At 48.9% G+C, this 24,894-nt stretch overlaps 1 pseudogene; it reads right to left on the bottom strand.

The window, feature by feature from the left end:
* LOC144177851 (uncharacterized) overlaps window positions 1–12,451 on the bottom strand; it is a 29,861-nt pseudogene extending 17,410 nt beyond the window's left edge.
* Window positions 12,452–24,894: the final 12,443 nt, after the last annotated feature.

Raw genomic sequence — 24,894 nt, forward strand, 5'->3', positions numbered from 1 at the left:
CGCACCGATGGCTCCACCTCCGAAGGAACACGGACCCGTACTCTCTCGCCCAGCACGTCGCCAGTATCAAGAACAACATCAGCGGCGGACGGCTCTCGGGAACAGAAGCGGTTGCCCTCCGGGCTTTCCCTGAAACGTTCAGAAGGCCGCGCTCTCAAGCCCAGCGCATCACAGGCTCCAACAAGAGATTAGCGGCAGACGGTTCTCGGGAACAGCAGCGGTTGCGAACCAGGTTTTCACCCGAACGCGATCACAGGGCGACGCTCTCAAGCCCGGTGCCTCGCAGCCGTACCCTGATCACTGCCCAATTCTATTTTTCTGCACGCTCTGTCTGCACTAGTACAAACACGGACGCATTTCTAGCATCGTTTTTATACCGCCTAAAACATGTCGCTATCTTCGGCCTGTTTCTTAGTGTATTTACGAAAAATACACGTATGTTTGTCTGTAACACTCCGTGTTGCACATTTTCTCTGAATGTGAAGCTTTATATACTACCAAGCGTCGTAATATGCCCAAGCAAACTAGTTCTATAAACCACAGTTGAGGCATAAATATTTCGACATCATATTTTTCGGTGTAAATAAAAAAGACTGAATTTTGTTACACCGCTGTTTAGATCTTTAGAAGATAGGTTGGTGTTAATAGCGTTGCGCAATCTTGGAAATACGGAACAGCAGCTGGCATCAAACAGCTCCATCTACACAACGCTCGTGGAACTCGTGCAAAACCTATAAGCTGCTCTGACTGGTACTGGCATTAGGTACACCAACATAGTCGCCTACTTTCTTACACCCTATCTGCGTTTGAGCTCCCCATGGTTGCCATGTCTATTGCTGATTGCACATACTGGTAGGATCTGCTACAGCCTTCACACTTTCTAATAGCCTTGCTTGCACCCGCGTGGACTATTTCTGGTTCTCCGCGTATTACTTCTTATCAAGCACTAGGAGTAATATTGAATGGTAAGCGATTTCTCGAAATTCACTGTTATCTCCTCTAAAACTAAGAATTTAACGCGGCGCTGCTTTTTTGGGGCCATTGACAGCCGAGAATATGCCGCTACCCAACCTAGAAATCCCTAACGAGTTTTACTCACTTTACCCATCTCCATATTATTCCATTTAAAAACTGGGAGGTATTACTAATTGTAGTAACGCAGCAAAGTTACTCTACAACCAGGGAGTAATAAGTATACATTGCCAACTTCAAATGTAGAAGGCAGTGGGCCCGCATAAAGAGATGTTTTCCTCTCTGCTGTATCATTGACGCGACCACCACATTGGGTAGGAGGGCTAAAGCAATGCAGGGTCGTTAAGGAAAGTTTCGGTGCGTGGGACACTGAGGCTAAATTTGACAGCAGGGAGAAGATACACTGTTAGGGTAAGGCAGAGTTATTTATCTCCCACACAATTTTGCTAATACCTGTAGAGATATTTATTGCAGTCAGGTTATTGTGTGGGCTTATCACTAACAAACCAGGAAGCAGGCTGCACCAGTTTCTATAAATGAACAAAACTGGATTTGAAGCAGTGAAAACAGTTATCCATTATAATGGGAAGTCATAAATGTGCAAATTTCGATAATACAGTCGAACACGGATATATCGAACACGGGTATATCAAATTATTGTCTATATCGAACTCATAAATTATCCCCTTGAAAATTCTGTGTAAAAGTATAGGAATTCGTACGTTTATATCGAACGGTATTTTTCCCGACATTGGGTATATCGAACGCAGCGCGAGCTGGAAGGTGCTCTTCGGCGGTCGCTGCACCCCCCCTTTCCGCGGTCACTTAGTGCTTTCGCCGAAACCCGACAGGGACAGAAGCCGGGGCGTCGGGGAGTCACGCTTTCCTTCTCATGGATAACTGCTCGGCCGATCACACCGCCTGCGAGCTCGACAACATCGAGCTCAAGTTTCTGTTTCCGAACACAACAGCCATGCTGCAGCCACTCGACCAGGGCATTACTAAGTCGTTGAAGGTCAGGTACAGGAGGCGACTCCTCGATAGGCTTTTGATGAACCTCCGCATGTGCACCGAGCTTAAACTTGACCTGCTGGGGGCCCTACACATGATGAGGGGCGCCTGGAACGGCGTGAAGCAGCAGACCATTCTACCGGAAGGCAGGCTTTGTGACGGCCGAACTTTCCGAAGCTTGCGAAGACGGCGACAACGATGAAGAGGGCATGGACGACCCGTTTCGCGAGCTGTCCTCCCTTTTCCCGGCTGCTGTTCCAGGCGGAGTGTCTGCCGACGACTTCGTGAACGCTGACAGCAATGTTTAGGCGGTTGCGAGCTTCGGTGACTAGGATATCGTAGCTGCGATCTCAGGAACCCAGGCTCGAGTGGCGAAGGTCGTCGGGATGAGGATACGGCTACACGATCGTACTCCGCCGGTGAAGTGGCGGCTGCGTTCAGCTTGATTCGCCGTAGTTGCGGCGTCATGGAAGGTACTGGGCTATCGCACCTGGGCAGCCCCGAGAAGATCGAGACCAGCGTCTTTATGATTTCATTTCCGGAACGAAGAAGCAGGCCAAGATCAGCGATTTCTTTTCACCCGAATAAAGCATCCTGTTGCACCGGTAGTGCGGAATTAGTCGTCATTCTTGAATGCGCCGATCGGTAAGTGATCGTCCGCCATAGGTGAGGACTCAGAGCCCATATTTTGTATATCGAATTTTTTCATATATCGAACTATTTCGCGATCCCCTTGGAGTTCGATATATCCGTGTTCGACTGTATGCGGTTTTGTGTTCAACAAATTGCCAAAAATGTGTGGCCAGGTCACTGAAATAGGAGCTAAAGCTGGTAACGGATTCCTCACTGTATATGGGAGTTTTCGTAATAAAGGCAAAAACATCCGCAGAAAAAAAGAATTGTTTTTGTTGCGTGATGCGCCCCTGTTTCGTGTTTGTTCTGGTGACTGAAAAGATTTCTCAAGCTGCCAATGCATCGCGTCAATTATTGCTCGCCACTGCTGCATTTTACGTTGTTGCGAATCTTGCGCTGAATGGTTGGTGTTTGTTTCACTGTTTGCGCGTCTTGAGGCTTTTCTTCGTCCTCATGATCGGCTGCACCGTCCACAGCTCTCTCAACTATGTGGGTGTCGGACAGCATTCGGGTAAACGCAACACCAGCCTCCTACAGCGTACATTTGCCGTTGGCGACCGCGCTTGGCGGGTTCTGGGTGCTAAACATTAGAACGGTGACCTAATACGTAAACTAATACTCTAACCGTATTCCGTGCAGTGTAGGTTTCTGCTGTTGTTACATAATTGCACTGCCACACTCATTCTTCTCCTTTCTAAAACCTACAGGAGATTCAATCTGCGTGGCTATCTCGGCATCACCGGACCGTTGAAGAAGGGCACATACCGTGTTGCGCGCGTGTTGAATTATTTTCCGAAAGAAGAGTGTTGCACCACACAGGTAAGCACTGATCTATTTTTAAGGACAGACACGAATTGTAGGGCTAATCTTTATATTCCTTGCAAAAAAATTATTGCGTTATTTATAATACAATTTTACACCGTGACACCGACAAATGTATAAATACGAATTGTGGCCTTGATGCCTGGGCCTTGTTTCTACGTTACATACGAAACAAGCTGCATCTAATCTCACGGAAACCGTGAGATATACCTCCTAGAAATTATCACGGTACTTTCTATTAACGTTGGCTGGCCTAAAATTTGTTGAACAATATTACCGTTCAACATTACCTAACAAAATCTGATTTAACGTGACATAACCTGACGTATCATACCCTACCTAAATCGAGTCCAACTGCAACGATCCTAACCTAGTCCACCCCAATGACCCAGAATACAGTCTATATTAAAACTATTCCAGAAACCCTGTCCGTCTGTCTCCTGATATAATAACCAGAATAAAAAGCATTAACAAAGGTACCATAAGCGAACACTTCAAAAACTTCCAAAAATAACAAAAAAATCTTCCGCCATGCCGGACTCGAACATGAGCCTTCGCGTTTAATAGCAAGTGCTTTAAGGCAGCGCCAAAGGAGCAGCTGTCGGAACGAGATTACCCAGAAATATTTGCCTCATAAAACCTCCCGAAGCTGTGCTTAGCCAATCAGAGGCGACTGCGTTCAAAAATTATTGACGGTAATTCTCACGGTTCTCGCGAACCGTGAGAATTCTCACGGTTCTCGCGAACATTGCCTACAAATGCGACATTCGTACCATTTCGGTACCGCGATTACACTTGATCAGTAAACATTTTTTATTGTTGCAAATAAAGGCAACATCACAAGTCGCCAGTTTTCAATTTAACTACATTCATCTAATTATTATTATCTAATTGTAGAAGTAATGCCTCGACGGCTGATATATCAATATTGTATTAGTAGGAGCCAACCAGCGACGTCTCACTGGGGTATTGTTTCAGCGACGAACTAATTGCGTACTAATTAATTCTGATTTCTGAAGGAACCATACTAAATATCAAAGATACGACGCTGCGTTCCTCCCACACGTATCATAAAAAATCTACTTTAAGATGCTCAAGCTACTTCTTTACTTGTCACAGTCCCGAAGATACAGCGCATCATCTTCATAATGGCACAATGAACTAGCTCCCTGTAATTATGGCATAGAAGAAGCAGCCCCAGCAAGCTTTTGCGGCCGCGGGTTGCAGATAAGACACAATCTCCATCGCAGTTACTTCCTTCTCTCTGTTCTTTATTTGATTCTCCCTAATTCAGAGGGAGCGTACTCGGGGGTAGTGCTTTTTCGGGGGTAGTGGCGGCTTTACGTGGTAATAATATATTTCACGGAGTTTTTAAAGACGATGTTTTTTCTTAGGCTACATAAACGCAGAAATTTTGTTCTGTCTGTCTGCTTGTCGGTGACTCGAATCATCCACCCGGCCAAACTGAAACGAAAGCTAGGCAATGGTTTTATGTACTCACAGCCAAATCAAAACGTCTAAGTCTTGGGTCAGTATTCATACTTCTCAACATTGTTTAACAAGAACAAGATATTACACCAATGTAAGGCTGCAAATCAATGCATAAGAGATATCTTCAGCGTTTCTTTATTAAAAAAAATTCGGGATGCTTGGCTCTTGCCACCAACAGCAGAAAAAAATTACACCCATTTCCCCGAAGGGAACCATGAGTAGCATGCGGAGAGTCACGGGGGTTCCATTTGCGTTTCCGTTATGTTGGTTAGCCAAATTTGGTGGAAATGTAGTGAACCCCGTAATGCTTATATATCCTAGTCACGGTTCCCTGCGGGGAGATGGGTGTAATTTTCCTTGTTGCATGGGGATATACGCGAGTGAAACGAGATTAATGTGGTATCTGAAGGTCTCTTAGTGTTGGCGCTGATGCTCTCACATAGTTGCGTCAGCACACTCACTGACGGTGCTGTTGCTTCCACCCTACTTTAAAGAATCGCGGAGTCAAGCGCAAGCACAACCGGAGTCAAGCGAAGCATGCGGCCAATTCCTAGGCCTATCCCTAGGGGCATGCTGCCAAAATCAGCAGCAGAAGCTCTGCGAACGGGGCGATAGCAACGTACACGCCCTTGTCTTCGCAGCTTTGTCTTCTTCTGCTTCTTCGTCTTCAGCGGTACCCCAGTGGTATCTAAAGGCCTGTTAGTGTTTGCGCTGATGCTCTCACTTAACTGCGTCAGCACACTCAGTGACGGGGCTGTTGCTTCTATCCTAGGTCATCTGAAGTATCACAGAATCTAGCCCAAGCACAACCAGAGTTAGGCGAAGCATGCGGCCAATCCCTAGGGGCCGAGGGGCATACTGCCGAAATTATCATCAGAAGGAGGAGCGCTTCCGCAGGTTGTCTGCGGACGCCGGACCACCGCCTACGCCGCGGGACATACCCCCGAGCATAAGACGCTAATCTAAAACCGTCACCTGCTGTTTCGAGCGCTACATGATGGTGGTACTTAAGGAAACAAACGGCAATGGCAACGAAACGTTCTACTATATGGGATCCACATTCTACGTTGAACGTTCGTAGAGTAGGGCAGCATTGTTTAGTAAACGCTTTATTATGGTGCCTCAATGCACACGCGCCTCTTCCGTACAGCAGGCCTGGAATCGAGACACTCGTTACTGGTGCTGTTAACTCGTGCTGTTGCCAGGTCGCCTGCGCATTGATTAGGGAGGTGCTGCCCAATTGCCGACTGTCTTGATTGTTGCCACGGCCGTTCCTGCACGTAGTGCCTTTCCAAACTTCGCAGATGTACCCACGCTGGCATCATGAGGGATAACACAAGTTGTAGCCGCAGCTTCACCAATAAACCATATAAACTACCGGGATTGTCAGTGGGGTTCCACTGGCAGCAGTGATAGCTCACGGAGCAACTGACAAACAAAATTATTTTCCGTATTGCTGCAGTTATTTCGTCCTGTTGCCAGGTCGATGTGCATGTACCAGCGACGTACTGCTCAATCAAACACTGTCCTGATTGTTGCCACTTCCTTCCCTGCACGTTGTTCCTTTCCAGGCTGCGTAGATGTCCCCACGCCGTCATCATTGGGGATAACACCGCTGGGTGGCCACAGCTTCACCGAGCAACTATATAAACTACATGGATTGTCAGTCCGGTAGCACTCGAAGCAGCGACAGCACAAGAAGCAAGTGACAACAAAAACTATTTTTCGTATCACTGCAGTTAACTCCTCCTGTTACCAGGTCACCTGTGCACTTACCTGAGAGGTGCTCTTCGATCACCGTCATTCCTGAATTTTGCCACGGCCTTCCCTGCACGTGGGGCCTTTCCAGACTACGCCGATGTACCCACGCCTGCATCATCGGGGATAACACCGCTGCGTGGCCACATCTCCACCGAGCAACTGTATTGCCAAGAAGCCAAAGATCAGGAAGTCGTCTTGAAGGAAAAGCACGTTTATGGAGCGAACTTGTGCTCCCCTAACAACTCAAAAGTACACAGGTGGCGAAGCAGAAGTCAACAAACTGCCGTGCGTCAGCAAGCGTCGCAGAATCGAATGCCGCAGCGTGTAGCTGTGCAGACTTTTATCTTTCGGCACGAGAGTTTCTGGAACCGTCGATTCACATCGAGAACATTGTTGGCCACAGAAGAATATTCTGGGCTAGCGGCGTAATGGCGAAACGCTCTGCTTATCTGAATGAGATAACCGGTGTGGCATAAAAATAAAGAATGGAACGCGCGCTTCGCATGGGACACAGATAACAGAGCCGGCCGTGGCCGGGCATTAAACAAAACAATAAATAAACAAACCCGTACATGGTTCGCAGCATTACCCCTCCTCTAAGAGTGCATCGACCCGATGCTAAAATAAAACGAGAGTCCGAACAAACAGCAACAACTAAAAAATAAAAAAAATCGGTCATCGTGCGAAGTACGGTTTGAGGCGAACCACCTGGATGACTTCGGTTCGCGTGCGTGGTCGTGATGTGCCGGAATCACCATTGGGGATCACTTCGTAGGTTAATTGGGCAACGCGTCATAGAATCTGGTAGGGTACGAAATATCGTCGCAGAAGCTTCTCACTGAATCCGCGTCGTCAAATGGGAGTACAAACACACACACGATCTCCTGGTTGGTACTCGACGTCTCGGCGTCGGAGGTTGTAGCGGCCGGCATCCACTTGCTGCTGGTCCGTTATACGAACTCGAGCGAGCTGGCGGGCCTCCTCCGCACGTTGAAGGTATCCTTCGACGTCGGCGTTGAGGTCGTCGTCTTCTACATGCGGAAGCATTGCGTCGAGCATCGTAGTCGGCCGTCTTCCGTAGAGAAGCTCGAACGGTATCATCTGCGTAGTTTCCTGCGTCGCTGTATTGTACGCAAGGGTAACATACGGGAGCACTTCATCCCAAGTCTTATGTTCAAGGTCGACGTACGTAAACAGCATATCCACAATCATCTTGTTCAGACGTTCCGTTAGTCCGTTCGTTTGGGGGTAGTATGCCGTCGTTCTTCGGTGATCCGTGTTGCTGTAGCGTAAGATTCCTTGCATCAACGCCGCGGTAAAGGCCGTTCCGCGGCCCGTGATAAGGACTTCAGGGGCTCCATGTCGCAGCACAACTTGGTTTATAAAGAACATGGTGACTTCTTGTGCATTCCCCCTCGGAAGAGCGGCGGTCTTTGTGTAGCGCGTCATGAAGTCTGTCGCTACGACAATCCACTTGTTCTCCGATCGTGACGTAGGCCTGGAACGGGCCTTGAAGGTCCATTCCAATCTGTTCATGATGATGATGATTTGTGTTTCATGGCGCAAGAACAACGAGGGTAAAGAGCGCCAGAAAAGAAGTTATTTAATGAAGTGAAGTGATTACCACAAAAAGGTAGGTATAAAAACGTGTGCGCCGGACATAGTAAAATCAAATAAAGGTAATAGTGATGGCCGGTGTATAGGGCCAGATTTGATTATGCGTAATAAAAAATGAGGTTTGAAAACTTAACGTCTGACAAATACTCAAACACACGCTTCAGGGAAACCATGGCATCGTCACCAAGAAACAGCGATGGATGTAGGGGGATATGTTGTCTGTAGAGTTCTCTGAAGTGTTTGTGTCGTGTTGTGTGAAGTGCCTTGCAGGTTCTTAGTATGTCTACTATGAAGAGGGCCTCTCCGCACCTGCCGCACAGGGGTCTAGGAGATCCCGTCAGCAGATACGAGTGAGTTGCATGCGTGTGCCCTATCCGTAGCCTAGCCAATGCGACTTCTGTGTTTCTGTTGTGTAAGTTAGCTGTGTACCGTCCCAAGTGTGGCTTTATTACATGTAGCTTGTTATCTGTCTGCTCACTTCAGTGTGTTTGCCATGTTCTACGCAAGTGTTGTCTTATGTGTGGCTTGAGGTCTGTATATGGTACGGTTGTTATATCTGCAGTGTTCCTGAGTGCAGCAGCACTGGACCTCTCATCTGCCAACTCGTTCCCAGCAATCCCAGCATGTCCTGGGACGCAGCAGAGGAGCAGCCGATGCATCTGCGCATACACAGACATGATAGTGTTGAATACAAGATTAACTATGTGATTTTTGGGGTGCGTATGAGATGATAGTGCGGGAACAACACTCAAAGAATCTGTGTAGATGATGTAGTTGAGAATTTGATTTTCAAGATTATGTCGTACAATCAGTAAAATTCCGTATGCTTCTGCTGAAACAATTGTTGCGTGCACACTCATAGTTCTGGCTGCATTGAAATTTGGACCATGAGCAGCGCACGACACCATAGTAGAGGTTTTAGAAGCGTCACTATAAAATTCTGCACATGTGTATTTAAAGTGCGAAGACAGAAAGTGCTGCAGTATTGCAACTTGCGGTACCCAATTTTTGTCAAGTGTTATTAAAGAACGGTCACAGGACACAGGGCGAACTTGCCAAAACGGTAAATTGTTTAAAAAGGATGACCTGTATACATCTAAAAACGAAGCGCTGAGATCCGAGGCTCGCTCGCTCAGTCGAAGTGAAAAGGGCAGAGCTACGAACGGGCGATTTACAAACAGCACAGATGTGGATGTATCGTTAAAGACAGGATAAAAAGGGTTGTTATTCTGCGATCAAATTTTAAAAGCATAAAGTAAGTCCATGTAGGTTCGATGGTTCTCAAGGCTTCACTTAATACATTCAACATACAGACTCTCGACAGGGCTAGTGCGAAAAGCACCCGACGCAAGCCGTAGTCCCAAGTGCTGCACTGGGTCAAGCATTCGCAACGCTGTTTTACTCGCCGACCCATATATACACTGCCATAGTCCTTACGAGACCCAACCAATGCAGTATGCAGCCGTAGTAGGAGTTCTTTGTAGGAACCATACGACTGTTGGGAGAGAACCTTCAGGATATTTATTGTTTTACGACAGTTATGTTTAGATTTCTTGATGTGTGGAATGAATGTGATTTTCTGGACAAACACAACCCCTAAAAACTTGTGCTCCTTGTTCAAAGGAAGCGACACGCCGTTAAGAATAATGTCTGAGTCCAGATGGACCCCACGCTTCCTGGAGAAAACCGCGCAGGAACTTTTTGCAGGATTCAGTTTAAAACCATTCTTGTCTGCCCAGCCGGCAGGTTTGTTGACACCCAGCTGGACTTGACGTTCGCATATGGACATATTACATGATTTATAGGATATCTGGACGTCATCTACATACATGGAAAAATAGATTGTAGGTGGCAATGCCTTCCCAAGGGAGTTTATCTGAACTATGAAGACAGTGCAGCTCAACACACCACCTTGTGGCACGCCATTTTCTTGCACGTGAACCCTTGAGAGTGCACCACCGACTCTTACTCGAAACGTTCTTTCTGACAAGTAACTAACAAGAGTGTTTAACATGTTACCCGAGACACCGAATGACTTAAGGTCACTGAGGATCCCGTACCGCAAAGCGGTGTCGTAGGCCTTCTCGAGGTCGAAAAATACAGTTACACAATACTGTTTTAATCGAAGGCATCCTTTATATACGATTCAAGACCTACGAGTTGATCGTTCGTGGATCGCCCAGCCCTGAAGCCTGCCTGGCAGCTCTCGAGAAGACCGTTGTACTCAAGGAAGTACACGAGCCTGGGATTTATCATCTTCTCGAGTAGCTTGCGCAGGCAGCTTGTCAGGGCTATAGAACTGTAGCTTAAGGGGGATGACGAGTCCTTTGCCTCTTTCAAGAAAGCCACTACTATGGCCTCCCTCCAAGAGTGTGGAATGTGCCCAGAAAGCCATATTTTATTATATACATGTAGAAGTGTTACAAGTGTGTCTGCGTGTAGGTGTTGTATCATTGTATATGTGATGTTGTCTGGGCCTGGAGCTGCAGGTTTACGCGTGCTCAGAGCAACCCCCAGCTCATGCAGTGAAAACTCTGAGTTATAAGAAGATGTTGACCTATTGTTATCTAGTATAGGCTTCTTTTCGGCCAATTGTTTGTGTTTTATGAAAGTGTTTGTGTAGTCTGCTGAACTGGACACGTGTTGGAAGGGTTGTGCTAGTGTGTCAGCCTGGTCTTCGAGTGTGTCCCCTGTTGTGCTGACCAGAGTCAGGCTGTGTGTTTGTTGTCCCTTGAGTTTGCGTATACGTGTCCATACCTTACGTGTGTCTGTGTATGAGTTTATAGATGTCATGAATAAGCGCCAACTATCTTTTTTTCCCTCATGTCGCACATGTTTTCCTAACGCCTTGGCCCGTTTGAACAAAATGAGGTTACCCGACGTGGGGTACCGACGAAGGATACCCCACGCCTTGTTCTGGGCCTCTCGTTCCCGCCTACAGTCCTCATTCTACCACGGCCTCTGCTGGTTGCGCGGGGCACCAGAGGCGTGCGGAATGGACTTTTCGGCGGCGTCGAGGATGCGCGCCGTGAGCAGTTGGGTAGCTTCTTCAACGTGTAGGTGTGCTATGAATGTGTGGTGTAGTTTGGATGTCTCTGTAAATGTATTCCAGTTAGCTCTTGCTTCAATAAACCTTTTATGGAAAGATGGACTGCACGGGCCTGTACCTATATACGCTAGTGAGGTGGGGAAATGGTCACTACTATATGGGTCCATGCCCGCACCCCACTCAAGATATGAGGAGAATTGCAGAGCGAATAGCCAAGTCAAGATGTGAGTACATGTTGTGACCTATGTTATGATATGTAGGCTGTTTATTGTTGAAAAGGCATGCTCCTGAAGATGTAAGCAATTTTTCTATCAGGCGACCTCGGGCATCAGTTCGAGAAGAGCCCCATGGAGAGTTGTGAGCATTAAGGTCGCCTGTAAGGATGTATGGTTCGGGAAGCTGGTCAACCAGCACCTCGAAGTCAGAGCTTGTAAGTGCAACATCAGGAGGAATGTATATGGAGCATACCGTTATCAACCTATTAAATAATATTGTGCAGATGGCTACAGCCTCAAGGATGGTGTTCAAGGTGACAGGATGGCATGCTAAGTATTTGCGGGCGATTATGGCCACCCCGCCAAAAGAGTGTGTGCAGCCATCCCTGTCTTTTCTGTATACCAGGTAACGATTCAAGAAATTTGTGTGTTTGGAATACAGATGTGTTTCCTGGACACACAATAGACTTGGCTGATTGGAATGCAAAATCTCAAACACGTCATCAAGATTATTCAGAATGCCTCTGCAGTTACATTGAACGATATTTTGTCTTCCCATTTTGATGTGTTAGAGCTACTGGAACGTGACTGTTTATGTAGGGTCTTTCGGGGGTTGCACTCTTGGAAGGGGTTTTTTTACCTTCTCCTTAGGTTTCGATCGAGGGACCCGCTCCTTCCGCTGCGAGGCAGACAGGAAAGGTGCCACATCCGCCTCCTCATCAGATTTGGAAAGGGTACCCGGCAGACTGGACCCCTTGGACTTGGCACCCTTCCCGGTGCCCTTGGTTGCAGACGCGACCGCCGAGGTCGTCAGGAGCGCCCAGGGTGGCACAGGCGGTGGCGCGAGGGTGGGAAATACTGCGGTTTCCTCCGTCTCCATCTCCTCCAGGCCCTCGCGTGTGCTTTGGGCAGGTGGAGAGGAGGAAACAGTGGGTGCAGCAGCATCCCCACCGGACGTGGATGCCATCACAGCAGCTGCTGGCTCAGCGAGCGGTGCGGGGGCGGGTTGGGCTGCAAGATGCAACCCAGGGGGGCGGGGGCGGGACCAAATCCGACTCTCGGAACTGGGTCTCCGCCGAAACAAGACGTCGCTCCGCCCCCCGGCGAGCTGCGTCGGCGTACCTCCCCAGAGGGAAAGAGGCGGACCTCTTTCGCGCCTCCGGGAAGGGGATGTTCTCTGTGACCTTGATGTTTATTATTTTCTTTTCCAGCTGGAACTTCTCGCATTTTCTGGAGTACGCCGCGTGTGGGCCCTGGCAGTTAATGCAGAGGAGTTGTTCCGAACTACAATTATCAGAGGGATGACCTTGTTGCGAACACTTGGCGCATGTTAGTTGGCCCGACACGAGTTGGTACCATGCCCGAATCGCTGGCACTTAAAACAGCGCCGCGGGTTCGGGATCTACGGCCGGACTGAACATCAGATGTAACCTGTATTGATGTGTTCTGGAAGGGTCGATTTGTCGAAAGTTAAGATGAGGTGCTTTGTCGCTATTTGCTTGTCGTCTCTGCGGATGGTTATGCGCCCGACCGCTGTTATGCCCTGGCTACGAAGGCCCTCTAGCAGAAGGCCTTCAAGCCTTCCTCAGTTTCATTCAAGAGGTCATGTTCGGAAATCACCCCCTGGGAGCTGTTTAGGCTGCGGTGGGGCGTGACTCGGATGGCGATATCGGCGATGCGGGTTTGTGCAAGAAGTTTATGAGCCTAATCTTGGCTACTGACTTCAACAAGAATTTCACCGGTTCCCTGTTTTTTGGATTTATATGATTCGCCGATGATACCTTGAAGAAATTTGGAGACTAGAAATACTGATTTGGAAGCAAGAGGGTTCGATTGGTCAATTCATTCTATTACTAAGAAGATAGAATAGTTGCTCGTTTTCGGAATACTCCATTCAGGAAGTGGTGGAAAAGAAACTTCCGTGCGGCCCCTTTTCGGGGGCCGATCACGTTTGGGGGGGGAGTTTGGAATATGCCATATGATACATTGGAAAGCAGGGAGATGGGGGTACTTTCTCCTTTGACCTTACCCTGGTAGACAAAGAGGTCCCGGAGCTCTCTGTCTGGTAGACGGGCAGGGAGCCCATCGCCCGGAGCTTGACCAAGGCTCCGACGGCCAACGTTTACGACTTGTACCCTTCACCTTTAAACACCTCGCCACGGTTGGACACGGCTTATGTATGGGACTCGGAACATTGCTGGCGCTAGGCGGGACAACGACGACGATTAACACACAAATGAAGCGCACACTACCAACTGATTTATTAATCACAACAAACGCAACCTGTAAAGGGAAAAAATTCAGATGATGTGAAAGAAGGAGTTAATTAATCTCGCTGAAAATGTATACAATATTTGTCATGCGCATGCGCTTGCCTACGAACTGTGAAGTAGTGCCATCTCAGTTGTCGACAGTGCAATCGATGGCGAACTGATACAGTCTTTTTCTTTTCGGATGGCGTAGGCTTCCCATATCTCGCGGGTGATCGTGTCTGAAGATTTAAAGAGAACCGTGGTGTGTTCGAATTTCACAGAGCACCCATGTTTGGTGCAGTGGGCTGCCAAGTGCCCTGAGGCTGAGACTTGCTTGCACATATTATTGTGTTCTCTGAGTCGTTCGTTACACAGCGTCCAGTTTGGCCTATGTAAGCCTTCCCGCATGACATAGGTATCTTATAGACAACCCCGGAGCAGCATGCGACAAACTTACTTGTGTGCTTAATGCCACATCCTGTTTGTTTATCATGTCTGGTTTTGTTAGTCATCGTGCACAGCACTTTTAGATTTTTGAGAGCAGAAAAACAACCGGGACATCGTGCCTCGTGCCAACCTACTTTAACCTATGGGAAAATTTGTGGATGTATTGCAGAACGATCGGCCGCTTCTTTGGTTTTTTGCTGTCTTTCTTTTTGTTAATCTCCTTTACCACTGTTCTTAACACTTTTTCTGCAACAGAGACAAGTACTTGATTTGTGAACCCGCTTTTTGTTAGACGGTCGATTTGAAAAGACAGACTTTCAGTGACTCTATGTTCGCAGGATTTTTAATGGCTTCCCAGTGTGTGACAGATGTATTACCAGATTTGAATGTGTAGAAATGCTTCCGGTATTCGGATGATTTTTTGGTTTGCCCAAAGCCAGGCACTGACATTGAAAGTAGCATCACAACAATCATTGCAGCATTCGAGTCTGCGCACCAGGGCATTGATTTCACATATGAAAAACCTGTTAATGATGCCATTCAATTAATTGACATTCACCTGAAGACGGGACTGTCACACACGTGTTGGTGCTATCGCACGAGAGGAGAGAAGACGCTGCTTCCATACGATTCGGCACACTCAAAGTTGAATAAGAGAGCCATAGCCAATTCTTGCATGTCGCAAGCCATTAAAAAAATCCTGGGAACACAGAGTCACTCAAAGTCTGTCTTTTCAAATGAAATGTCTAACAAAAAGCGGGTTCACAAATTAAGTACTTGTCTGTGTTGTAGAAAAAGTGTTAAGAACAGTTGTAAAGGAGAATAACAAAAAGAAAGAAAGCAAAAAACCAAAGAAGCGGCCGATCCTTCTGCAGTACATCTACAAAGTTTCCCACAGGTTAAAGAAGGTTGGCGCGATGCGTGATGTCCCGGTTGTTTTTTCTGCTCCAAAAAACTAAAAATGCTGTGCAAGATGACTAACTAAACCAGACATTATAAACAAACAGGATGTGGCATTAAGCACACAAGTAGTTTGTCGCATGCTGCTCCGGGGTTGTCTATAAGATGATGATTGTAGGGGTTTAACGCGCCGACGCAACGCAGGCGATGAGGCGCGCCGTAGTGGAAGGCTCCGGATTAATTTTGGCCACCTGGGGATCTTTAACGTGCGCCGAAATCTCGTACACACGGGCGTTTTTGCTTTTCGCCTCCATCAGAAAAGCGGCCGCCGCGGCCGGGAATCGAACCCGCGACCTCGTGCTCAGTGTCTATAAGATACCTATGTCGTGCGGGAAGGCTTACATAGGCCAAACTGGACGCTGCGTTAACGAACGACTCAGAGAACACAATAATATGTGCAAGCAAGTCTCAGCCTCAGGGCACTTGGCTGCCCACTGCGCCAAACATGGGTGCTCTGCGAAATTCGAACACACCACGGTTCTCTTTATATCTTCAGACACGATCACCCGCGAGATATGGGAAGCCTACGCCATCCGAAAAGAAAAAGACTGTATCAATTCGCCATCGATTGCACTGTCGACAACTGAGATGGCTCTACTTGACAGCTCGTAGGCAAGCGCATGCGCGTGACAAATATTGTATACATTTTCAGCCAGATTGATTAACTCCTCCTTTCCCGTCATCTGAATTTTTTCCCTTTATAAGTTCTGTTTGTTGTGATTAATAAATCAGTCGGTAGTGTGCGTCTCATTTCTGTGTTAATCATCGTCCTTGTCCCGCCTAGCGCCAGCAATGTTCCGAGTGAAAAACCAACTAGCCCCTTTTCAAGCCCTGGTTATGAATGGGAGCTCGGGGTCCGCGGTGTCGCTGCTCACCGTCACTATGAATACTGAAGGTGCCCCGTGCGGGGCATTCCAATCTTTTGGAAGGGCCCCGACGGGACGGCGATTGGTTGCAGAAGTCTGGCGGGTCTTGTCGGCTGCGTATTTAAATGCACACCATTTCAGTAACTCACAATGTCACCCGGCGTTTGGCGCGTCTAGTTGTAGTCCGCAGCCAAGCCACTACACTATAAAAAAATAACAGTTACCGGCGCCAGGTTTACATCCCATGACCCTGCGGCCGGAACACAAGGTACACGGTGCTCTACCCACTGAGCCACAAAACCGCCACAGAATCCAATGCTACGAACGCGCCTTATATCCTTCACTGATTCAAACTACGTGAAGAAGCTGCTGATACAACGCATTCACTACCTGTGGGCGGAACGCGAGGTACATGGTGCTCTTCCCACTGCGCCACAAAACGTTAACGCAATACACCCACCCCGTATGCGACGCATTTATTCAAGTCCCCCTCGCAGAGAGATGGGCGAATACCCACTTAGGGGGATTGGCCAACCCCATCGTGGGGAGATTGGCGCAGACCAACTTAGGGGGATTGGCCAAGAAGAGCTGTGGTACAAAAGATAATGATGGTTAGGAATATCTGGACTTAGCTTAGTTTTTGAACTTCCGCTAGTGAAACCGCGGGCGACCGCCGCTTTTGTATGTTTCTGGATGGACCCTTTATTAAAGAAAACATACGCGCTATTTTTATAAAGGAAAAACGGTAATGCCACACATTGGTTAATGTCCTGCCCCAGATAAGCTTAATATTTTGTTTTCGTCACTGGTAGTCACGGCAACCCCGAACGTAGTGGGTGACGTCGAATGTAAGGCGGGGCCAGAAGTAGTTCACCTTATTTTTTGCAATAGTGCGAGCTGTGCCGAGATGTCCGGAAGACGGGTCGTCGTTGGACGCTTCCAAAATTTTGTCACGAAGGTCTGCGGGGATGACAAGCAGATAATTCGTTCTTGTTCCGGGGCTGAAATTCTTGTTCGCAAGGACGGAGTTTTTGAGGGTGAATGCTGGTAAGTTCCACTTGAACGCTCTACTCACGGCGACGTTTCGTCCTTCGAGGTAGTTGATCATTACACGCAAGTGGGGGTACGCACGCTGCTGGGTGGCTAGGTCGCTCTCCGTAACAACTCCGAAGAATGAGCTGCCTTCATCGGAGCCTTGTGGTGGTGGGTCGACAGGGACGCGGGACAGGCAGTAGGCGTCGGACTGTTTCCTGTCGGATTTGTAGACGATTGTAACGTCGAACTCTTACGGGAGCAAACTCCACCCCCTAAGACGGCCATAGGGGTCATTCAAACTGGCGAGCCAACACAGCGCATGGTGCTCTGTCACAACCTTGAACGGTCTACCATACACGTATGGGCGAAATTTTGACATGGCCCATATGATTGCCAAGCACTCTTTTTCGGAGGCACAGTAGTTTTTCTCCTCCTTCGACAGACCACGGCTTGTATAGGCGATTTCCTTTTCGCACCCGCTTTGCTTTTGCACGAGGACGGCCCCCAAACATATACCCCTGGCATCTGTGTGCATTTCCGTTTCGGCGTTTTCGTCGAAATGAGCGAGCACGGGCGCGTTTTGCAGGCGTTGTTTCAGCTCGCAGAATTCTTTTTCTCGAGCGTTTTCCCAGGGGAAAGAGGTACTATCTTTTTAGAGGTGCGTCAGTGGCTCTGCGATGCGTGCGCAGCTTACGACGAAGCGCCGGTAGTATGCGACCAGTCCGAGTAATCTTCAGAGGCTCTTTTTGTCTTTCGGTGTTGGGAAGTTCGCTATGGCTAATGTTTTCGCCGGCTAAAGCAGGGCTCCCGCGGCGTTGACGACGTGTCCCAAAAACTTTAGTTCCTCTTAAGCAAAGGGGCACTTTTTGGGCTTCAACGTTAACCCCGACGAGCGAATAGCCTCGAGTACAGACTCCAACCTTGCAACGCGTTCATCGAAAGTCCGGGGGAATACCACAACGTCGTCGAGGTAGACGAGGCAGGTGTGCCACTTCAGGCCAGCTAGCAGTGTCCATGACTCTTTGAAACGTTGCTGGCGCCGTGAACACCCCAAACGGCCTTACCTTGAACTCGTACAGACCGTCTGGGGTTATAAATGCAGTCTTCTCTCGGTCTCTCTTGTCCACTTCAATTTGCCAGTAGCCGGTCTTCAGATCCATCGATGCGAAGAACTTTGCGTGGCAGAAGTGGCCGAGGGCATCGTTGATTCGTGGCAGGGGGTACACGTCCTTTTTTGGTGATTTTTTTGAGTCTCCGGTGGTCAACGCAGAACCTTAAAATGCCGTCCTTTTTCTTCACGTGTACGACCGGCGCAGCCCACGGACTTTTTGATGGCTGTATTTTGTCGTCGCTGAGCATGTCGTCGACTTCAGTCCGGATGGCTTCCCGCTCGTGTGAAGAGGCGCGGTACTGTTACCGTCGGGTAGGCCGGCGTCCATCTTCGTTTATTATTTGGTGCTTCGCTCGAGGTGTCTGGCGTAGTTTCGAGTTCGACGAAAAACACCCGCTGCAGCGATGCAGCAAAGCCAAGAGTTTGTTCCGTTGTTTTTGCGGTAGCGCCGGATTCACGTCGAAGGGATGCGGAAACTTGAGGGCATCTTCTCGTGCGCGTTCAAAGTCAGCGACTGCGATCACGTCACTTGCTTGTTGCGTTTCTTCGAGGGATGCAATTGCAGCACCCTTGTTTAAATGCTGTCACTCGTCGGTGAAATTGGTGACCAAAACGTGGTATTTGCGTTGCTTAAACCGCACAATGCCTCATGCGACAGACACACCCCGGTCGAGAAGCAACCTTTGGGCACCCTCCACGATAGCGTCGTTGTGAGAAGTAGCATCCTCACAGTAGACGGTGATGATCAAGCTTGCGTGGGGCGGCAGGGTGACATGATCATCGGTGATCCTTACAGCTGCACGGTATTCGTGGTTCGGTTCCTGCGTCATAGGGTGATCGGAGGAAAACGTTATCGACTTAGTCTGCAGATCAATTAGTGCGCCGTTGTCTCTCAAAAACTCCAGTCCAAGAATTACGTCGCGGGAGTAGTTGGGCAAAACGACGAACAGCGCAGGGTACGTCATGCCGTCTATGGTGACGCGCGATATGCACGTTCCACTTGGCATCACGAGGTGACCCACTGCTGTGCGTATGTGTGGACCGTCCCGTCTGGTCTTAACTTTCTTCAGCTTATACGCAAATGGTCCGCTCATTACAGAGTAGTCGGCTCCGGTGTCTACGAGGGCGACTATATCAAAGCCATCGATGGACATCTCGACTTCGAATGCCACCTTCCTCGAGTTCCGGGTGCGTCGGGGCATCGCATCTCGGCTTTTGCGTGTTGACGGTCTGGCAGTGTGCTTCGTCGTTGTCGTCGTCTTCTCAGCGTCGTCTCGGTCAGGTTGGGTACGCGTCGCGCCGTGTAGTTGTCGTCGTGGTCGGGATTCTCGTTAGGGTTACGTCGGGTTGTCGGATGAGGGCATGTCGTTAATCGCTGTTTTCGGCGCGTCCTTGCGTCGTTGGAGGGCTTCCGCTTTTTCGTCGTAGAACAACTTCACCTACAGAAGTTACTTCGTTTAGTTTCCCCCGCGTGGGCTGGGGGACCTTCCACTGGCGAAGTCAGGGTTTCTACGGTGGTTCGGCAATTGGTATAGATAGGGCGACGGCGAGCGGTTGAAACGGGCTGGGCCACGGCTGGGTTCAGATATTTACTCGTCGATCTCACGCGGTCGTTGGCCAGGGAGAGGGCAAGAGCGTCGACGGAGAAACCACGCAGTCTGAGTCTCTTGTATGGGCAGCGATGGTAGGTGTCGTCGGCCTCTCCGCAGTAGTAGCACAGAGGACGATTATCGGGAGTTCGCCATACGTCTGTCTTCCTCGGCGTCTGGTTTCGGGCTACCGGTGGTCGGGCGGGGGACAGTGGGCGGCGTTATGGCGGGGCCTCTTTACGGCGTGTTGGAGCAGGGCGGGGAAAACGAACAGCCGCGGAGTAAGTCGTAGCTTGTGGCTCTCGGGGTACTTCGGATGGCGTACAAGTTCCCAACGCTTGCTGCACTTGTTCTCTAATCACGTCGGTAAGGGTAGCGACTTGGGGCTGCGGCGGCGTGGGGAGAAATTTCCTCAGCTCCTGTCTCACTACTGCGCGGATAGTCTCGCGTTGGCTTTCAGCCGGAATCCGCATGTTGTCAATGTAGTTCGCATTAGCCGCCGAAACAAAGTTCCGCTGGTACTGCTTAGCACGCATTGCGAGGGCCTTCTCAATTGTAGTTCATTCGGTCACGAACTCGGCCACGCTTTTGGGCGGGTTGCGGACAGGTCCAGCAAAAAGTTCCTCATTCACACCGCGCATTAGGAAGCGTAGCTTCTTTTCTTCCGTCATATCGGGGTCCGCGCGGCGATATAGTTGCTTCATGTCCTCAACGAAGATCAGAACCCCTTCGTTTGGGTGTGGCGTGCGCGTTTCCAAAAAAAAAGGCGGCTCATTCTTTCCGCACGACGGTAGCGAATGGTTTTAGGAATTCGCTTTAAATTGAGTCCACTCGGCTAGGGAGCTTTCATAGTTCTCAAACCACGTTCGGGCCGGATCTTCTAAATAGAAGAAAACATGGCGGAAGGTTTCGTCGTCATCCCACCTGTTAAAGATGCGGACGCGCTCCACTTTCTCCAACCAGTCCTCAGGGTCTTCTCCGGGGGATCCGCGGAACGATGGAGGTTCCCGGGTCTGTTGCAGGACGAGGGCAAGAATAGAGGCGTTGGTCATGGTGCCTGGGTTGATCATGGTGCTGGTGGCAGCGGTCGTCTGGCAGGAGACCAAACTCCGGTGGGAGATCATGCAGTCGGCGGCTGGCTCTAGTGGGACTCGCTTGGCGGGTTAAAGATGTCAGTGGGAGCATAGAGGGTGGGTACCCCGCACCTCCACCAGATATCACAGAGCCACAGATGAGGCAGTCGTCTTGAAGGAAAATCACGTTTATTGGAGGGAACTAGTGCTCCCCTAAACACTCCAAAGTACACACGCGGCGAAGCAGCAGTAAACAAAGTGACGTGCATCGGCGAGCGTCGCATAATCGAATGCCGCGGCGTCTGTGGTGCAGGCTTTTATCTTTCGATGCCAGAGTTTCTGGAACCGTCGATTCACATCGAGGGCATTGTAGATCACCAAAGAATATTCTGGGCTAGCGGCTTTAGGGCGAAACAGTCTGCTTATCTGAATGAGATAGCCCGTGCGGCATAAAAATAAAGAATGGAACACGCGCTTCACATAGGACACAGTTAACAGAGCCAGGCCCGGCCTGGCAATAGAAACAAACAATAAATAAACAAACCCGTACATGGTTCGTGGCAATATAAACTACCAAGATTGTCAGTGGGGTTCCTCTGGCAGCAGCGATAGCACATGGAGTAACTGACTGATATGAAACTATTTTTCGTATCACTGCAGTTAACGCGTCCTGTTGCCAGGTCGTCAGTGCATTGACCAGGGAGGCGCTGCTTCATCAATGCTTGTCTTCATTGTTGCCATGGCCTTTCCTGCACGTGGTGCCTTTCCAGGCTGTGTAGATGTACCCACAGCTGCATCATAGGGGATAACACCGGTGGGTGGCCAAAGCTTCACTGAGCAAAAAAATAGAGTACCGGGTTTGTCACTGGGTTCCACTGGCAGCAGCGACAACTGACAGAGCAACTGACTAAAACAAAACTATTTTCCGTATCACTGCAGTTAACTCATCCTGTTGCCAGGTTGCCAATGCTTTGACCAGGCAGGTGCTGCTCCATCACCGACTGTCCTGATTGCTTCCATGGCCTTTCCAGCACGTGGTGCCTTTCCAGACTGTCCAGATGTAGCCATGGCTGTGTCATCGGGTAAAACACCGCGGGGTGGCCACAGCTTCACCGAAAAACAATAATAAGTACCGGGATTTTCAGTGAGGGGCACTGGCTGCAGTTACAATACACAGATCAACTGACCGCAAATATTTTCCGTGTCACTGCAGTTAGTTCGTCCTGTTTCTAGGACCTCTGCGCATTGACGAAGGAGGTGTTGCTCCATCACCGATGGTGCTGACTGTTGCCAGAACCTATCCTTCATGTAGTGCCTTTCGAGACTGCCCAGATTTACCACGGCTGTGTCATTTGGAAAAACACCGCTTCGTGATCACAGCTTCACCGAAAAAAAGTATAAAGTACCGGGATTGTCGGTGGGCTTCCACTGGCAGCAATGACAATGCACAGAGCAACTGAAGAAAACTATTTCACGTATCACTGCGGTTAACTCGTCCTGTTGCCACGTCCCCTGTGGATTGACAAAGTAGGTGCGACTCGATCCCCGATTGTCCAGGTTGTTGCATTGCCTTCCCTGACGTGGTGCCTTTCCAGTCTGCCCAGTGGTACCCATGGCGGTGTCATCGCGGATAATACCGCGCGGTGGCCACAGCTTCGCCGAGCTTCATTGAGCCACAGCTTCACCGACCGACATCTTCACTGAGATACGGTGGCCAAAGCTTTACCGAGTACGGTGGCCAGAGCTTCACTGAGCGACGCTGCCGCTGCTACGATGATACGGGTCCGGTGTCGTCTGCCAGGATCTGACGTGGCGTACGGCCAGGCATGAAGTGAGCTCCGGGTGCGCACCGGTGGTTCCAACTCCGGGTGAACACGCCCCAGGGGTCTCTCGCCAAGCACGACACCAACACCAAGCACTGGAACAGTGGCGGACGGCTGTCTGGAATAGCAGCGGTTGCGCACCGGGTCACAGGCGTCCCCTGATAACCGGCCTGATTCGCTTTTTCTGCGGGCACTTTTTGCAGCTGCGCGATCGGTCTCTTTCACCTTGTCGCCCACCGGCACTTCATGACTTTGTTCTTGATTATGCATTGTCCAATATTATGACTGCACAGATACTGGAGTCCTGGAAATCGGTATCACCTGCCACTATCCTATTGTGTTGTGCTTCAATTATGTTGCGAAACTACATTTACCTTCAGTTATTACACGGATATTTAACAAAAAAATTGTAGATGCCGTTGTAAAGGGTAGATGTCTTGTACAGTGTCGATATTTGGGGTTCTTAGGGGTGTCTAGCAAGTGCTCTCGTGTAGCCCACCATGCTCGCTGCCGCCTTGTTAACCACACGGGCTCCCGCACCTACGCCAGCACAGCGAAGGTGGCCGATAGGAGAACACTGCGTATAGTTCTGCTGAAGCAGAGCCGTTTATTCGGGACCTCCCAAAGCATGTCAGCACAAGGCTCGATGGCGTTCACGAATCACGCCTTCCTGGTCGTGATTGCGAACGGAAGGGGCGCTCACGGCGCACGAGAAACAGAAGCTCCAACCTGAGATACATTTCCGCCGTCACCGCCGCGCTATTCCACCGATCCTATCAGCCCGGATCTCCAAACTGACCCTTTCCGTATTCAACGCGCACGTTGGCGCAGTCAGTGCGCCTATGGCGTTGCCACCTATCCGTGGCGCCGATGAACAAGCGGAGCGCAGGGCAGGTTTAAATGCATCGCTTCTATCCCCGCGCGCATCGGCTCCCGATGGCGGGTCGCGGATCTCCACGATTACAACAACAGACAATCAAAAATGCAAAAAAGTAATATCTTTGGAAGATAATAATGGCTTACTGACAGATTACCGACAAAATGCGCAAACGCGATAACCGCTCCAGAATAACCAAAAGGCAACCGTATAACACAAACTTGCTCACTCACTACAAGAAATTTCGCCATGAACTTAACTCCAAGTGAAAGGAGCTAACACAAAAAATTATGAGCAAAAAAATAACTGATGCCGGAAATAGCACTCGAAAGAAATGGAAAATTAACAATTCATCCTAAACAAAAACACACATCGGGGTACCATAAATAAAGGGCTCGAAAACGATGTTATCTATTGTGACCCAACTGACATCGCTAATCGGTTTGCGGAACTTTTTCTTCTACGTTGAACCGTCCCCCCTCCATTACATCAAGTAGACCAAGATCACCTACTCCTTTATTTTTCTTATTTCCTTTGCCGGCAAACGAAACTCTCATCGGAATATGCAGCCTTAAAGTAACGAGTGCTGGCCTCGGCAGTTCATATTCCACACATATAAAATTGGTAGCCCAGCTCATACAAAGTGTTCGCGGTTTTACTGTTAAGTTATTGTTTCAATCACGCGTGTTTCCGCAAGAGCTCAAACAGGGAACAATTGTTGGAGTACATAAAAAGCTGAGATACTTCATTGTTAATAACTACTTCCCCATTTGCCTATTACATTTTTGAGTACATTAATTGAAAAATTGGTATTATTGCAGCTAAATAATTACATAAAAAAGGTAACATACTGTCTTTATGTCAGTTTGGCTTCAATTCAGTTTACTCTAGTTACGTTGCCCTTATTTCTGTGACTGACCAACTTGCACAGTCTACCGGCTGCCCTCGTTATGCTGATGGTGTTTTTAGCGATCTAACAAAACCGTTTGATACGATCAATCATAAAATTCTTTTTAATAAACTTCAAGCTATTGGGATTACTCAAGCACTGATACTACTATTGAAAGCTATCTCCGTAACCGCAAACAAAATGTGTTAGATATTTATGTATTTTCAATAGGAAAAATAAATAACATTGGTTTAACTCAAGGTTCCATTCAGGCGCGGCCACTTTTGTTCCTATTTTACATAAATGATTTACCTACTTGAGTTTCTCCATATAAATACGTATCATATGAAGGTGACTGCACAGTTTTTAACTCCGCCAACATTATTACATTATTAACCGAC

The sequence above is a fragment of the Haemaphysalis longicornis genome, unplaced genomic scaffold (genome assembly GCF_048455015.1).
Source record: "Haemaphysalis longicornis isolate Haplotype H1 unplaced genomic scaffold, Haemaphysalis longicornis Haplotype H1 scaffold_328, whole genome shotgun sequence".
In the NCBI taxonomy this organism is placed as follows: Eukaryota; Metazoa; Arthropoda; class Arachnida; order Ixodida; family Ixodidae; genus Haemaphysalis; species Haemaphysalis longicornis.